Raw genomic sequence first — 19,283 nt, forward strand, 5'->3', positions numbered from 1 at the left:
CAACAGCCCAGCATCTCTGCTACTGAAAGACTTGTGGGACTCCTCTGATCCAAAAGTATAAATACCCTCACAGAATTAAGTAATGACATTTGGCCCCTGTTTTGGCACAATACTCAATTTGGGACTTCCCCAAGAATCGGACATTATGAGTTAGAATGACATTCTCCTTTCCTGAACTATTTAAATCTTTGAAACATCCTATTTTTTCCCCTTTAGATGCACTCATATAAACAGCACAATCCTTTGATAAAATTACTAGGATTTTTTTTTTTTTTCTGTGATCGCAGGAAGTCTCCAACACTAAACTTGATCTTCCATCTCATCAACTATATTTAAACAGGCATTTAACAAGTTGAGAAAAGTCTCAGAGAATACAAATCTCTTTTTTTCTTGCTAGGCACATGCAGCTACACATGACTACTACCAACAATATGCATTCATTTCAGTGGCACTATTTTGGAGTTTGTACAACTATTTGTAACCGAAACTAGATTCTTATCTATAGAGACGGTTTGAACATGAACATGATTTGCGGGACCTTATGCAGATCTTGGTTGCCTAACTTCTACAAAGTGTGAAAATAAACATTAAGTAAACTTCAAAATACATACAAGTTCTCAGTACCAATGTATGAGAAAACCTTGAAGGTGAGATATCACCAACATTCAAAAAGTATCTGTCTTTCACCTCTCATAATTATGTACTGTATTTAGATGGAGTTTTTTGAAACTTCAAACTCACAAGAGACACAACATATTCAATAATTTTAAAGAAAAAGTCCTATCTAGGAACAACACAGTAATATAAATTTGTATAACAATGCATGCCTTTTTTCCTTTTCTTTGCATAATTTAATGCAAACATTTCTGATGCTTTGGTTTATAAGTAGCCAAAACATTTAATATAATACAATTCTAAAGTGTAACTGAACAATCTTAAAAGCTATTTAGCACAGTCTCTGCCATTGAAAGGCAAGTTAAAAAAAATGAAAAGGCAAATTTGTTACTGAAATTAATTTCAAATATGACGTTACTCTTGAGTTACACGATACTGTATGGATTTACTAAGAAAGATGTAATCATTACCAAGGCCCCTGCTAAACACAATGCAAAGTAACCATATGCCCTGTTTTCATTCTGTTAGTCAAAATATTTCTAAGTGACTCAGAAGTGACAATGGTTAGGGAGATTCAGGCATTGTGAAAAACAAAACAAAAAAACCCCACCAAACTAAAAAGCCAAGGACAACAAACAAATAAAAAAACCAAAGAAAAAGAAAATAGTCTTGAACAAAACAAACAGGATACTTGTGCTATGATGTCTAGGAAGTAAATGGATGAATGAATGATATAACATAGCGAGAAAATAAGTCGTAATATTTTCAAATGCAGCAGTTAAATATGGACAAGGAATCCTGGCCAAAGCTGAGGCCAGTTCCGTTACTAATATTTAAAAATCACAAAGATTAGATATTTTCCCAGCATGGTAAAGGCCCTCAGTAGTGTCTACTTTGATTAGAAACACAATGAAATTTGAGACACAAATTATCTGTTTTTTTTTTATTTTTCCCATGACTAGCACTGCATGGCTCCATTTTTGATTGACCTCTGTGCACTCACCTAATAAAGATGACTGCTAGTAATGAAACGATTTAAAAAATAGTCCTACTTCTAAATATACAATCACAAAGTTGTCAGAAGCCCAGGTCTGCACCTGAGTTTGGACGCTCGAGTCTCTAACGTAAATACAGTACAAGAACAAATGCCTATAGCATAACTGAAACATCTAGCCATAATTTTCTATTTCTACTTGTAGGAACTGTAAATACTTTTGCTGTATTTTTCAGAAATGTTATTCAGGGATACAGAAAAACAGCTTTCTCAAATTGGCTTTTGACTTTGAAAAGCTCACAGCTTTCATCTGTCAGAGAAACATTAAAACCTAACATAAACAACTTTACAGGTTAAGATGCAAAGGTATATTCGGAAGAATTTTCAAATTCAGCAAATTGAAAACACTTAAGAACACATTGGGTATCATAGTGTGTCTCAAATATCCATTTCAAACAATTTTCAACTTAAACTTGAATTTGTGTAAACTTTGTTTATTTCCTACCTCTCACCAGGCTGATCTGAAACAGCTTTTCTCCTGTTCCCTCCTTGCTCTGATCTGAATGTTTAATGCTGTATTTTATGTCTCCCTTTTTAATCTCCCTTTCATATAATCCCTTGGACGTATGTTATCTGTCTCAAACTTTTTCCCTCCATTTGGTTATGCTTCAGGTTTTTTCAAAACCACTAGCTACTTGAGTCTTAAGGTATTTATAGCCATTGAATGATGGAGCCAGTTTTTCCCATCAGTTGGCTGGTTAGCACAGCAGCAAAGCAGCAAAGGTGGACTAAGCCAAACTTTCCTGAAGCCAGGACAGTGTAGTCTGAAAGAACTCACATTTGCAGGGCATTAGGATGGCTAGTTTCAGGTTTCTGGAAGGGTTCTGCATTGGGCATCTCACTAACGAGTTAGGGGTATTGACTCAGACAGGTACCGTGATTTCTGTAAGTGAACAGAGAATGAGCGGCACAGACCAGAGGTCGGTGAGAGATTTACATCTCTTGACAATCAGGTCAGAGATAGTGTGAAACAACTGAATGCTTGTTAGTTTTCTAGAGCTTCATCTCTGGTCAGTCACTGAAATTATTTCAGAAAACCACAAGTTTACTTCAGCAGAAAGCAGCAGACAACATCCCTTACTACAATACACCATCATCTTATGAACATCTTTTATGTATTTTATCTACCTTAACTTATTATTTTCCCTTCATTAGAGTTAATACTTTAGCAATGCAGGGGCACGTTGTTCTTTAAGCAGCTACCCACACCTGCAAGGATCTTCCTTACTTCTCACGGCAGCTTAATTTCTGTAAGAACCTTTACTTAAGGAAAACTAACTAACTCCTGGAAATCCTAGCAAGCTGCACCAAAAAGATCAAATCAGGTTTTCCAAGCATGAATTCCCTTTAAAAAGACTTTCCCTTCTGTATTGTATTTAGCCTTGCGTTCCCCCATTCACTATTTGCTATGATTTCTCCTCATTTGTCCCTTGCAGTCTTCAGCCTTAACTGGCGCTGGCTCCCAACTCTGCTGTGGAGTCCTGGCATCAGCAAGAGAGACTGAAGTCTTACATGAGAACCTTCACATCACAATTAGTGATTTATCTGAGCTGCTTCATCTCCAAGCTACTAATCACTGAAGAGTTTTTAAGTATCTGCTCTCGGGTAACTTCTGACAAGGCTTTCAATCAGATCCTCTGATAACACTTTTGTATAGGTGGGTGTTAGTAACAAATATAAATAGACAACTCTATTTACTAGGTCCTCAAACCCTAATTGTCTCCACTGGCATTTCAATGTAGATTAAAACAATGGCAATTGAGATTTCCTACCCCTCTTCTCCGAGGCCAATATTTGTTTGAGCACAACCCAAATTCCTTGTCCAGTAAGTTTCTAATTCTCCCTGATAAGTAGATGCTTATATATAAAGCCAAAACCTTATGAAAAACCATGACATACACAAGAACCAAATCACTAAAAAAGGACTGGTCATAAACAAACTCTTTGTGAGCGGTATTGCCATCCATTGGATATCAACACTAAACTAGAAGTGAGGTAAAATATGCATGTAGCAACGTTGTGAAAATTCACACAACTCATGCATATCTTGTAGCACTACTTTGTCTTCTATCATTTGTCTGTTTCATGTAGACCTATCGTCCTACTTGGACTGTGAATAGTTTAAAGCATAGGACACCTTGCAAGAAAAGTAATGCAGATATTATGTGAGCAAAATTTTCAAAATGAACCAGTGATTTGGGATGCTCAAGTTCAGAGGCCTCAAGAAAGGACTACTTTTCAGATATCAGGTGCTTAACTTCTTAAAGCCTTTTTAAGACATCTTAAACTGACTTCTCAGACACTCAGACTTACCATTTACTTTTCAAAATGTCTGCCTCGGTACAGCAGATAGCTTAATGCCAAAAAAGAGCCTTTTTGCTTTTCTAAAGCAGCTCAGATTAAATTTATGTAATATAGCAGATAACCATGAACACTTTGGGAACCAAAAGGTTTTGCAATGTTTCAATATACTGTGCATTTTGTTTGCAATTGACACAAACTCTGCAGTTCCTTTCACTCTGCACAAATAACCGTTTTCTCCCATTCCACAGCTGAACCAAGGACATAACAAATCTCAAATTCTGTGTAATAGCTTTCTGAAGGCTGTTTTTTCCAGTATTGTGCCTGATACAGTAGAAAGTATCATCATCTAGATATCAAAACAGTTATTTTGCTTTCTTATGAATCCATTAAAAATAGAGAAATAAAAGAAATTAGGAATTGAGAGAAGACACATTGCATATAATTGTTTTTTTATTGGAAACCAGGGCATGAATGTTTCAGTAGATGCTAGGCTGAGAATCAGTCTGAATTTCAGATATTAAACTTGAAGTTAGGATTCTTTTGAGTAACGGGAACAGGAAAAAGCAAGTACAAAAAGTATAAGAACACTGCTTGATTGGAAACTGATTTTTTTTATTTTGTTTTTTTTAAGAATCATTTAAAAGTATGGGAAAATCAAAGGAAGTCAAACCACAAGCTGAACTGAACTTAGACGACATACTGGCCCTGGCTGAGCCCCACAGCAGCCCTCACGGTGCTGTGCTTGTGTTGGTAGCCAGGAAGGTGGTGATAACACACCAGTGGTTTGGCTGCTGCTGAGCGGTGCCAGCACAGTGTCAGGGCTGGCTCTCCAACCTTCCCCTCTGCCTCTCACCAGTAGGCTGGGGGTGGGCAAGATCTTGACTGGTCACATAGCCACGACAGCTGACCCAAACTGACCAGTGTGATATTCCGTACCATATGACGTCTCCTCAAATATTAAAGCTAAGAGAAAGGAGGAAGAAGGGGGGCATTTGTTATTTACGACATTTGTCTGTCAGAGCAACCACTACATGTACTGGAGCCCTGCTTCCCAGGCAGTGGCCAACATCACCTGCTGATGGGAAGTTAAGTATAACATCTTTTGTTTTCCTTCACTTCTATGTGTGTGGCATTTGCTGTTGCTTCATTAAACTGCCTTTATCTTGACCCACAAGGACTTTCTTTTATCTTATTTTCTCCCCTTGTATTCTGCTGAGAAGGCAAGTGATAGAGTGACTTGGTGGGCCTGGCATCTAGCCAAGGCCAACCCACCACAGCTGAAAAGTCAAGTGAAGCTAAGAAACTACGTTTGTTTTGCAAGACAAATGACTATGCCATCATTTACTCCAATTCTTGTGACATTCTGCAGCCAAAAGTGTTTTATATCATGTTTACATTTGAAATACTCTACTCATGAAGATGCCTGTTCCCTATACTAGATTCTACTATATATCATTCCAAAGGCAAAGGAATTACAGAAGCAAGAAACCTGCAGGAAATCAGCATCTAACTAGCTCATGGGCCAAGCACACCAGACAGAAAAACTAGGAAGTTGTTTTTGTCTAGAGGAAAAACATGCCAGAGCTCTGCCTTCTGGGAAAATGCCCCGAGAGTGTCAAGCATAGAGGTCCTTGTCATGAGAGACCGGGAGTCCCACCCACGCTGGAAGTTCATTTCCAGTATTGCATGAGGACACAAGGGGAAAGGGATGCTAAGTTCACATCCCACCAATGTCTGCCACTGGCACTGAAGCTGAGATTTTCCCAGGGTTTGTGTAAGCTTACACTCTGATAAAAGTATATTCCTGATAAGGAACTCACACCTTGAAACTGGGAAAGTAACACTGTTACAATCAAGAAACAGCACTCCTTTTACGTTCCCAGTCTATAAAATTCAATTATTGCAGTACACTGCAGTCTTAAATAAAAGGAATGCATACCTTCTCTTTTTATAGGAAACCACGTTAAAGGATATGGTATTAATTATCTGTAACAAAATGTAATAAGAAATGTAATCAAAAGATTATACACAGATCTGAAAAAGAACTAATTACAGTAAAGCCTTGAGATTTTTGCTAGTAGTTTCTGTCAGGGAAAATGGATATTCGTCATGAGTATACACTCCTGACAGGTTATTCAGACAGAAGAAATACTTACAAAAGAAACTGTGAAATAATTAATACACAAAGGCCCTTTCTGATGATACATAAATAAGCTCTACTACAATGAGATCTTGCATCCGAATTTAACAGCGGGATACCACATAAATTTAACACAATCAGCAAAACCTTACACCAGATACTAAAGTACTGTGTCTTTTAATGATAGCAGACAATGCCTATGTGCATACCTGTACAGCACAGGATATAGAATTACCTGATCTGATGCACAGCATCACCAGTAGTTGTTTTTTGTTATGGGCTTACAAAAACAATTGAAAGACAATTTCATCTGTGCTATTAGTTATGAACAGTTTTCAGAGATTGATATACGGGGTCATGTTTAACTCACATTGCTCCATGCAGTCATTGGCAAAAAACTTAATGGAAGGGTCCAGTTTCTCCCTTATCATCTATTTAGATATATAATTTCCTCCAATAAGGATTCCCGCTGTACTCACCGCTTCTCAAGATACACACCCTCAATATAGCACACTAATGGCTGCATCAGAGCAATTAAACCTTGTGTATTGTTTTTACAACTCTCTAAAACCAGTTCCTCTCTGGGCTGAATTTATACAGATCAATACGTTGTCCTCTGGTGTGAGGAACTCTGGTTTCTGCTTGTGTCTGTGCTTTCAAGGTCTCTGCTACAACTTTTCAGGCTGCGCTACAACCATTTAGACTACAATACATTCTTATTCTATAGAGTGCTCTGTGCAGCAGTGGTTTCCTGCAACCATATGCACAGAAAGCATGCAATACTTTCTCAGCTATTGCTATCAGTATCTTATTACAGCAAAGCCATTAGATGCAGTTTGAATTTGTCTCTAGTTCATAGCCGAGATGTTACTTCTAAAGCATATCAAGCAAGACTGGGGCCACCTTTCCCATCTGCTTGCTCTTTGGTAGCATTCAAGGCATTAGAAAAGCCTGCCTAAATGGGGCACATGATGATTGCCCAAGGCTATAAGAATAGAAACGGGTATTTCTATTCCTAAAGAGCAGCATCACACCTGTGCAATAAAAAAATAAACTTACAAAACTATACTTCCCTCCTCACTGAGCTGTTGTGAGACAGGGAAATGGAAACTGAGGCAAAGTGACTATTCACGTGCTCTTGAGTGGGCTGCAAGTAACCCACAAAGTCCAAAATCCTGGCCCCAAAACTCTGTTTGTGTAATTTTCTACCTGTGCCAGCTATGCATGCCAACTTTAGCTCCTCTCCAAAACATAGATGTCTTTGGAGTGCTGCCCTGGGGCAGCCCCAGCTAGGACAGCCTGGGCAGGTGGCTGCAAGCCACCTTGAGAGAGCTACAAGCAAGTGCTGGGTTACCAGCAGAAGTGGGTTTGGTTCTCCTGAATTTACTTCCTAGTCTAAATGATATGCAACCTCACCATAAAGGTTTGTTTACATTCTTCATATTGCACAGTACTACTTTCCGATCTCTAATGATACTACTGGTACTAGAAAACCAAAGGGAGCCCTAGCTTGTTCCACTAGTAATTAACAGTGTACTTACCTGATGAGTAACTGACTTGAGCATAAAACGCCACAGTGACAAAAAGTTCCATATTTCCACACATACCAAGCAATACGCTGCATAACTCTTCAAGCAGTCATAACAACACCACTACACAGGTCATGTCCTCCCTGAGAAAAAACACCTATACAACATAAATGTCAGCCTCTATGAGTAAAATTTCACAAAAGCCTCATTGGAGATGAGTTTTAGTAGCACACACACAGATGCAGCATATTGGATAGATTCTTCAGCTTTTTTTTTTTTTTTTTTATTCCTCTCCTGAGATTCTAGCACAAGCAGTGCTGATGGTCAAATGAGAAATCCTGTAAGTGGAGATAACACCTCCAGCAATGCACCTCAGAGAGCTGTCGCACGTGTGACGTAACGCCAGCTAAGCACTTACAGCAAGGTAGCATAGGTATCAGCTGCCTACTATTTCTTCTCCTTCCCAGATTATTTTTTATAACAGAGCTGCTCATTTGTATCTTTGTAAATTCTAGGGAAAATATACTAAATTAAGGTATATTGTCTGGAAAAATCATTAAAGTGACCTGATCACTTTTTCTGTCTGTTGCTTGACAGCCGGAACATTACAACAACTGATTTGGGACTGTGTCTGATGTCATCAGTTTGTATATATATTTATATATATATATATAATAAAAAAAAGTTTATTGAAGCATTTAGAACTTTCTTTTCACTGAGCCAAGTGCATCATAAAAAGAAGAAAAATCTGTTATCTACTGCAAAATAAAACAAAAAACGGCTGTCTATACGCATCATTATATCCATGTCTCAAAATCACAAGTGTCTCATGCCGGGTTCTATCAAGCTTTTCTGATCTGCAACAGACACTCATGTTTTCACTGTTAAATAGAAACAAATTAAATCAAGTGAGTTCACATGGTAAAGCAGTTCTAGGTCATTTTACGGCATAGATATTTTCCATAATTTTGATTCCAATTTTGAAAAGGGAAGTGTAAAAATGAAAGAGGACACTTCAGATTTTCCTGATTATCCCATTCATTATCTTTATACCTGAGTTCTAAATTGGGCAGCTGTTCGTACCCCTAATCATAACAATAAATCTAATCTCCAAACAAACCATTCAAGAAGTATTGCAAGATCCTCTAAAAACCAAGTTTTCTTGGGTTTTTTTTTATTTCTTAAACCATGAATTAAACATCAAAGCCAAAAAAGAAGAGTTAACAAACTCAATTTATGCAGTCTACATCAATTATTAATGTGAACCAAGGCATATCAAAGATAGTTTTTTTTCCCTCTCTTCACTGTATAATCTGACTCCACTTACCACTCATGGCACAACTGATTTTTATGCTGTATATTTGCTTTTTTGCCTTCTTTTTTTGGTACACGCTACATAAGGACTTCCTGAAATGACAGCTAAGATAAAAGCCTATGAAATCTTTTGGAGGTTTTGTTTTTCATCTTTCTTTTCCTTTATTATTCTGAGAAAGAAATTATGTTGACCTTGAAATCAGGATGTTAAAAATAATTGGCCTCTATAGTACTTTTAAGTACATATACGCACATGTGCACAAATTTTAAACACATATCATGTACTCTTAGATAAATCACAAGCTGTCTATACTATACAACAGAAGAGATGTTTTAGCAGATAATATTTTTCATAGTTGATCTTCTGTAATAATAACTAACATGCACATAACATTTATCAGTTATTATTTGCTGCACAGTCAAACACTCTTGTGGTTAAAAAAAATTTAAAAAAAAATTCAAAAAATCCTTAAAAAATGAGAGAGAAAAACATCAAAATTCCATGCCCTGGTGTTTCTTTTACCCTCCTGTTGTTTTTGTTAATTAATCTTATTTAGTGTGCATCTGTAGGAAAAAAAAAAAAGAAGAGATACAATCAAAATAACAATTTGATCTGTATCTAAACCAGCCAGAATCAAAAACATCAGGAATTGAAAGAATTAACGAGATATCACATTTTGTTGCAGAATTAACATGAAATATTTATCTGTGATCTTGATCTAGACAAATAGTCACCGCCATTCCTTAGTACAATAAAACTTGAAGTGAATCACGAAAAATAGGTTTAGGCATTCGTTATGATAAATGTCCTTAATAGTTCTTTTACAAATTTCCTGTTACTGCCTAGCTGCCTTTTTAACATGGTCTCTGTTTTCTTCTGGTCTATACTTAATTCAGTGAAGGAGGTATTGCACAGGAAGCCATAGAGCACCATTAGGTTGAATCCCCTTTGCTCAGACTTTTGTTGTCAACTCCAACAGAGTCAAGGCACTGCCCTTACCACTTTGATGTGGCTTTCTAATTGCCATAATTTCCCTAAGCAAATTCAGGCAACTCAGAGACCTTTCACTTTGTTTCCTGGGGAGATGAATAGTGACCAGGCAGTTCAAATAAAGAAAAAAAATTACATGAAGTCATTTCTACATACCAATATGTTGTTCTATTCTCTTAGATTATAAAAAGAGTCAATGTCAGATTTTTATCCTGTAAGATAGTTGAGTTCAAGGGCTTTTTGTTAGTGGTTTTATTTTTGCTCAAGTTCCCAGAGCTGACTGCTGTCCCCATTTTTGGTGAACTAAGATACTGCTCTGAAACACGTAAGCATGCATTTGTAGATCCGTTCATATTATTTTGCTACTTTAAAAGGCCTTTTTTCTTTCTTTTTCTTTTTTAAATCCATCAAGATCTCATTTCTATGGGAGTTTCAGTCTCCTTGTCACTTAAGAATATATCCTTTTCATTCTTTGTCTCCCCCAAAAACACATGGTCTTCTGAAGCAAACTTCAGAAACTTATTCTCTAAATAACGGATAAGGTGCACCCCACCCTAGTTCAAAAGCAGAGGAACAACTGCTCCCCAGGAGCTGGAGCAGAGGTGCTGTTCCCACCATCTTCTGAGCATGACCTGTACCAGGGAGCACCATGGGGCTCACAAACCTTCTGCCACCTGCACACAGTAGGATATCGCAAAGTAAGAAAGTCTGAATATCCTGGAGAGTCCAATTATCCAAGAGAAGACTTCCCTAATTTTATGCACCACAATTCTAATAAATGTATTAAAGGAATTTTTCATTATCTGTGTTTTTTCTAAAAAGGAACAGCTATTAGCTATGATTGTAGCCTGCACATCCCCTGTATAGAGGCTGTGCTGGAAAAAATAATTCTATCTCAAACCTACCGATGCCACTGTACCTTTTCAAGAAGTGTCCAACAACCTTTTCCAGTTACTACAATTTACCATTCAATAAAAAGATAAGCCATTATTAGATAATAAGATACACAGTTCACTTCCTAGTGTTCAATAAAATAGTAGCTTACAAGTACGCAAGTTTTGTTAATTATGACATCCACCTACCTCTATGTTTCAGATTTTAATATTGCCACTTTGAATATTTTACATCTTTGCCTGTCCCATACCTACTTCAAATGTCTCTTTGATTGCTGCCCAAAAGTATTTGATAGTATTTATTTGATAGTAGTATACATGGTGTATATATAACAAGTATCAGTGTATCCGTTGCAATACACCTTTCACAGCAAAGTATCCTTTCAGCACTCCCCATCACTGTATGATACATTTTAGCTCTTTTTACTTCCATCCGAGTTAACAAGTTTTATCACAACTTTAACGACCCACTCCTGTGCAGTCAGTTTTACACTAGGCATTTATTTATACTTCAAACCTGGTTCCCATGCTCTTACATAATCTAGCATTTTCATACGCACAGTAAATTAATTTTTCTTGGATTTCCTTAGATACACTTTGGGGATGGAATTCAAATTCATACCAGATTGTTTCAGCAGCAACATCTCTAAAAGTACGAGTTCTATTCCTTTCTCTACGATATCCCCAAATACCAAAAGGTGACAACTCAATTATATAAATAAATGCCATTTTAATAATATAAATAAGTATTTGAAAAGCCTCATTAGCAAGCAGAAAAGAATATAAAATAAATCACTAATAGTATATTAGAATATTGGGCTATTAACAAAATTTCTTTGCTAACATAGAAAGAATACCTAAAGCAACATACAATTAAACTTGGAATTAATGTTCAATTGGATTTTCCAGGAGCTCACATTTCAGCATTTGTATTACCTGCTGACTTCATCAGAGCTGAAAAGATCATCCTTTCCTAACCACTCTTAATAACAGGGACTCCCTTTCCTGGCAATCTATGTTAATGATTCTAGCAAGGACCACATGCAGCTCCTTTGTTAGATGTGGGGTTTAGGTTTGGGTTTTTCTAAGCAGCCCTGAAAATGTTGTTTGTTCTCCCTCATTTATTCACAGTGGTTCATTAGCAAGACTTTTTTGTAAAGAACAAAATCAAATTATTGGGATATACAGGTCATGAGGTTTATAAAGTAGCATCAATTAAACATGTCAAAATGTTATTCCCTCCCTTGCAAGAGAAAAAGAATCAGTATTAGCTGTGCTTTGTTTTCTGGATTAATACAAAGGTTTTCACTTTGAATAATGCATGACTGCCTAGATTAAAACAAAAGAAATTACAGACATGCTTTTTCTGTCCTTTTATCTGCTAGTTTGTAAGGAAATCCCATTACGCTTCATCCATCAAAAACTGAAATTAATGATAAATCCACAGATACCTAAAATGCTGCTGCATTTACATAACTTTCGAAGGAGACAGCATTGCAGTTATTTGTGCTACTATATTAACAGTTATAGGATCTGTACCGTATCTTATATATTAAGAAACACACTTTAAGAACTGAATTTCTGAGTACTAAGACTTCTTTTCTCCCTGCTTCCTGTATAGAGAAGAGCTTTACATTCTTCCTGAAGTAGTGGAAACTATAATTTGAGACAAATATATTTTGGGGCATTTGCACATGATCTGTGGCCCTAATGTACATGGACACATTGGCAAAGCAGAGCACCAAAAACAAGTTTTGTGAATCCTCCCACGTTAAACGTTTTTAGTGTGATTGTATCCAATTGTCAGTCATAGGAAGGACCAGACTATAGGAAATAGGAACCAGAAGGTTCCTATTAGACCCAGAAGGATTCATAAACCATCTGCATTTCAAGGTGTCTCCTGGAAAAGCATTAACTGACATGGAAAAGATGCACACCAGAAAAGAACTGCAGATACTACGATGGGTGAGCAATCATAAACAGTCTTTCAAATGAAATGTTCTGCACATAGAGAGGCTCTACCCAGCAGACTTCTGTTCTCATAGTTCTTCACCGCTTATTGCTGAAAGTTGAGAGGTGTCATGCACAGCAGTTTCGTGTTTATGGCACCCTACATAAGCCATTGAATTTCACATTCATGAGCTTCTGAAGTCCTGCAGTTTTAAAGAAATGTCATGTCACTCTTTATACATGAGTGAAAGTAATATTTTTAATGTGTCTATAGTCTCTTAGAGGTTTGCTTCTCTACCTGTGAGAAGAGTTGCTACCAACCATTCACTACCCTATTTTGTAAAATAAAACGAACATTTAACAGAAGGGCCCTGATGATGGTGAACTATTCTGTTCATGAGCACATAAATACTAGGTTTTATTAGGAAAGCTCATACTCAGATTAAGCATGGCTTGAATCCTTCGTCCCACTGATTTCAGCAGTCTCTGGCATGTCTACTAAAAATCTAAAACCGGCTTACATACACAGAAACTATTTTATGTCAGGTGATAAACTTTTTATTTGTGCTCAGGTGCTTTGGTCCACCCAGTTTCCACCAACTCAAGCTGCCCTCTTTGGAGAGGCACAGCCCCAGCCTCAGGTGTCCTCACGGAGGCATTCACAACCTGCTCTTCCTGCCAGGGCATCAGAGAGGCGCATGCTGCTCCACCACCAGAAAAGCTTCTGAGAGGTGACTGAAAGACACTAAGCTCTCCCAAAGCACTTTCACAGGTTTGGAAGGATCCAGAAAAGTCCCACTCTGTTATATTGCAACCATGTTTTCTGGGAGTGACAAAGGACCACCCATCCCACCTCTAGTCACACATTGGCACCACAAGAGTTGAAGAAGCCACCACAGGGTCAGCCTGAAGTTTGGTCCGAGCTTCATCATGATGATGACAAGTTGCAGCAGCAGCTGCATGCCACTACAGCTGCTCTGCTGGCATGTGCACTCTGACCTAATTCAGATCAAATGGCTGTCTATAACACACATAACCCAGCATAACTGAGAAACATCAGGTGATAAGATTCTGCAGTTCCTAAGGAGACAGAGGTAGATAGTAAATGTTACATTTTCCAGGCTGCCTTGGTGTGTATTTGTTGGTTCAGGGGGTTTTTTTGTTTGTGGTTTTTTTTGTTGTTGTTGTAATATTTTGGGTTTGTTTGGCGTTTTGTTGTGTTCTTTTTAAATTTTGGACATACTCTCAAGGTTCTCAGAGCTTCGTATACATTACTGGATACCAGGTTCTAGTTATCTTACTAGATTTAGTGAGGTAATCACAGCCTCATACATGCCTACCTACCCCAAAATGATATGTGCATTTCAATCATGCACTTTTTAAGATGTATTTTATACTTTTATGTAATTTGTACAACTTATTATCAGGCTTGCTGTCAGAGACAACAGAAAAACCGTTCAACTAAAGAAATAATTAATTTTCCCCTTATTCTGAGAGGTAGGAATAGAAAGAAGAATATGAAAAAGGTGATAAGCATGTATTACTGATTTTAAATATTAATAGAATTTATTCAAGGACTTTGAAATCTCACAGACATCAGGCTGTAAAATTGTTATTTTGATTTTATATACAGTAAACTATAGAGTGCATTAGTGATGTGCTGTATGACATTTCCCAAACAACTACTTCCCACATTGTACATCATTTGGGTAACTTTTTGCAAAAATATTGTTTACAGGTTTTTGTTTCTTTTGTGTATTTTCAAATGAGAAAGCTATTAATAGCTTTATCTCCCCAGCAGCTCTGTAATGGTCAAATGTACTACATATCTTGATTAAATGTATGTTTTCAAAGTGTAAGATTCTTAAACAGAACAAGCTTTGATGTATTTCCCAATTTGTTTATCAGAATTTTCAGCCACTAATATGAAAAAGAAGCTACAAATAGGTGGTGTTTTTTGAGTATGTACTGGACAATAGAGAAAAGTGGAAATCTAATGTATATTAGAGTTAAGCTATGTTTTCTGAGGAAACATGCTTTCACTGGTTGCAGTAATGCTGTTTCAGAATATGTAAAAATGAATGAACAGGATAAAACACCCAGAAGGCTCCAATTTCACTTGCAAAATGTGCTTTACTGAGGCAGAGAGGTAGCACAGGCAGACTTTGAACCAACAGGCCTTTGAATAGACACAGCATAGCACAAACACCAACTGTGACACAGCTCCACACCCCAGCGAAGACCTGCTGATGTCCATCCCCTCAGTGAGCCACCCTGGGGTCCGGGGGCTGCCCCACCAGGCAGCAAGTTACCTGGCTGTGGGCCCCCATGGTACCCAGCCCTGGGCAGCCACCAACCTCCCAGACCCAGGTTCAGTCCACCCGTGATTCCCTTCAGTGACCTACAGAGGTGACCACGCACGGATCTGAGCATCTTGAGCACTGTGACATCTCTGTGCTTCACCCTGCAGCTTCTGGTTCCCAGGCTGCTGGGATTTTTCAGCCCCATGGTTTTGTTATGCCTGAACTCCTATAAGGTGTTTCCTTGATGCCTTGCTCTCCCTATTTATGGATTTAATAGAGTAATACAGGAAAAAATTTAGACTTGCAATAAGCTATTTGCAAATAGCATATGCGCGCTTTTATGGTGCTGTTGCGTAATTTATTATGGAAGTGATTAATATATTCAATATGCATTTCCTCCTAATGACTACTTAGTAATTGATTCATAACACTATCATGGTATTTCCCTGCAAAACGCAAAAGGAATGGCAGGGAAATTGACTATTGCAACAGAGCTCTGTAACAGGTAATCAGTTAGAACAGCTTTGCCTTCCACTTAGGCAATAAGCAAACACAATATTGTGTAATAAGTCATGCCTGCTGTGTTGCTAAGCTCTATACTAATGACTACGCTTAACATACATGTAAGTTATTACACTAACTCAGATCCTGCAGTGCTATATTACAATTTCCCATTTTTAGTAAATATAAAAAAAATACAACTTAAAATAAATTCTTTACACAAAAACATGGAGTTTGTTAAAAAAACAGTGAAAAAACCTAAAGTGCTACCACTTTTTATGATTTATGTAAAATACACAGAATACAATAGAATAATAATTCAAATACCTACTAGCAACATTTAATAGCAGCTCTCAGGCTAGGACCCCACTGTCCTAGCTGCAACCATTGTGTGTAAGCCCTTATAGTCCCCTACCGCAACATTTTCATCCACGAGAATCTTAAGACAAGAATACCTACACATACACACCCCCAACATTTGCAGCAAACACAGAGTAGCAAATTAATATAAGGATTCAGTTTAGTTGCTCAGCTGGAGCTGTTAACCTTCTCCTGTTGCTTCACCTGCCCAGACTACACTGAAAGAAAGAGGTGGAAAACAGCAGCTGAGGTCAGACCGACGCTTTGTAGGTTCAGAACAGCCTGTTCTACCCTTCAGTACTTACATTAAGAATACTGCAGCTTGCTACTGAAAGCATTGTCTCTATCTTGAACTTTGATCTCCTCCACGCTCCAGTGAATAAAGTTCAGGGTGTGGGGTTTATTAATGTCCATAACTGTCTAGAGCAGTAAGGCAACTGTAGACAGTATGACCACAGAAGGAAGCAATAGGGAAGACTTCACTGCTCCAAGTATAAAACAAAACCAAATTAAATCCCTGATCTTCCCCCGCCACATTCAATCGGTTCAGGGACACACACACAAAAAAAGAAGTGCTCACAGAGAAAAATCTACCTTGTCACTGTTACTAAAATAGAGTTTTGACACTGAACAAAGGTGTGTTAAATGCAATGAAATAGAGGTCTGAGAGGATAGACACTTGAGAGATCAATGCAGAAATGAAAGACAGGCTCATGTGCTGCATCTAGAAGAGAAACATCATGAATAATGCATCTGTTACCCTTCCATAAAAACAGAAGAAGATTGCTTAAAAAACTGCAAAGCTTTCTTCTTACATAACAGGCAGTTAAACCATTTGTTTCAGATCATGACTAATGAGGTTTTCTAACAGAAAACCGGTCAAATCTACAGATTGCATGGAAGAATCTACTCCTAAACATCATCACATGAAAGACAAAAAGGAAACCAGACCACCTCTTCCAGTTGACATCTACATATTATTTTGGAAATAATCTGAAGCAGTAGAAACAACGGGTGTGTCCTCAGACGGTGATCTGATGAATAGATTCATAGCACAGCTCCTCCCACAGGGAACAACATGACTTCACAGTACTAAACCAAAAATTATTAGTTTTAGACACTCAAGATCACTCTGTTTGCAGAAGTTTTTTTGTCTATGCACGCAACTGCACCCACTTTAAAAAAAAATAAATCTTAGACTGAGTTATTGGTACATACGGACTGCTACTGATATATTGCAAAAACCATTAAGACTTCCAATTTCTTTGCATTTTAACTTCAAACTAGAATACAATTCCATTAACTACCTACTCATAGATGATCGTTATCTTGTGGCAATATGGAATCCTTTGAGAAACAGGAAAGAATGCGACAGCAATAAAACAAATTATTCCTACAAAAGAACAATAACAGCACGGTACACCTACTTGCTCAGGAAACGTCAAACACTACAAATTAAAGTGAGGTTGTTTTCAATTATTTTTTCTCTCAAATGTGTTTAACCACACAGATACACGTGTTGTACTATATAAGCTAAACTAAAATAACTAAAAATACAAAACAAGGTTGAAAGTGTTCTCAAAAATCTCTGGAAAGAAAATAAACCATAGGAGTTATGAAGTAACTTCAGGCAAATATTTATTTAGGGAATATGATTAAATACAGAGTTGATTGATGATTCAATACAATAGATGAGGAATAAAGAGACAATAGTTTTTCAGTTAAAGTTCAGTAGTTTATTTCTCTGACAATAGTAAAAAAAAACCAAACAACTGTTTCTCTGACAACAGAAACACATATTTGTATTTACTGAAAAAGGTGAAGAAATTATCTTTTGGTCAAACATGCAGCAAAACATCAGGAATCAAATATTCTCCACAATGTTCGGTTGTTGCAATAAAGCAAAAATTAGCTTCTGAGGCAACAAAAATACAAAAAAGACCCCACAAAAATTTTAAAAATGGAATTCTTATTATGCATCAACACAGAAGATCTGAGCATCCTGGAGATGGAAAGCACATGAATGTATCTAGTGATGATCGACAGATTTCCTTTAATGGAAGGCCTCTAGTAAGTGGCAAAAAGGAGAAGCTGGGTGTTTAAATAGTCATCTTCAGCAGGAGGCCTATATAAAGCATAAAACAGTCTTCATACGGTTGAAAATTAAGTATGACTAATGATACCAATGGAAAATTTCCTCTGTGTGATTTTTTTCCTGTTCTGATCGTGAAACTTGTTTCTACTTTGTAGTAAACAATCTGAATTTGACAATAGATGGATGCCTCTAGATGTCACTCCTGTAGATATTTATCAGAAGTTCCTCTTAAAAGTAAGATGAGCATCATAAACTGTTCTTAAGTATTAAGCTCAGGTACGTGCTCAGAATTTGTGTATGCAGCTCTAGCCACCCAATAACCAGCTTTCCATTACTGTCAACTGTTGTTTATGTTAAGGTACAGGCCTTTATTTCAGTATAGAATACATCCTTCATTATAATAGAGTTCATCAGGAGTTAAGGGTTATTCCATGCCTATAAAGATGAAGCACATATCACATAGGAAGTTAGTTACACATCCTTGCCCAAGTAGCTCTACTGGATTGCACAACACCCCCAACGTGGTAAGTATCTGCACAGACTCCCCTGGCACTGCATGCTTCACACCTTGCAAAAGCCTCACTGCCCACTTTCATGAACACTTCAACATTTTTTTGCTGAAGTGTTTTTGTCACACGGCATGGGCAAGCAGCAGGAGAATCTAAATACATTCTCTGTGTTCAAGATCATTTAACCCCAAAAAATAAAGAGAGGAATTAAAAGAGGGACAATGCTTGCTTTTTTCTGCTGCATATTTTTTGAAAACTACTGCAAGATTTGTGTCCTTCTGTTTGGTTTGTGGTTCCCCCGCCCCCCAAATTCTGCTGTTTCTAAAAGTGTGTATGTATTTGCTGTAATAGCTTAGGAATAGACAGTTATCCTGTGTCCGTCCGTCGTCCCCCCCCCCCCTCATTTTCAACTACTGATAAAGGTTTTCCACACTTGGGAGTAGTAGGTGGGAATTTGGGTTTTTTTTATTTTCTTTTGGATTTTTTGTGTGTGTGGTTGTTTTGTTGTGGTTTTGTTTCTTTGGTTTTTGACAGAGCACTTTGAAAATACTCCTTTTGGATAGCAAGGCTTTTTGGCTCTGAAGTCACAGAACTGGACTATATAGTAAAAAACAAACTTTACTGCAAATGTGCCAGCTCATAGAGTAGGGAACCTGACAGAAAACTATTTCCTAATCCTTTTGGAAGGATTCTCTGAAACTAAATATTCCCAGCCACTGAACTTG

The sequence above is a fragment of the Falco peregrinus genome, chromosome 4 (assembly GCF_023634155.1).
Source record: "Falco peregrinus isolate bFalPer1 chromosome 4, bFalPer1.pri, whole genome shotgun sequence".
NCBI lineage: Eukaryota > Metazoa > Chordata > Aves > Falconiformes > Falconidae > Falco > Falco peregrinus.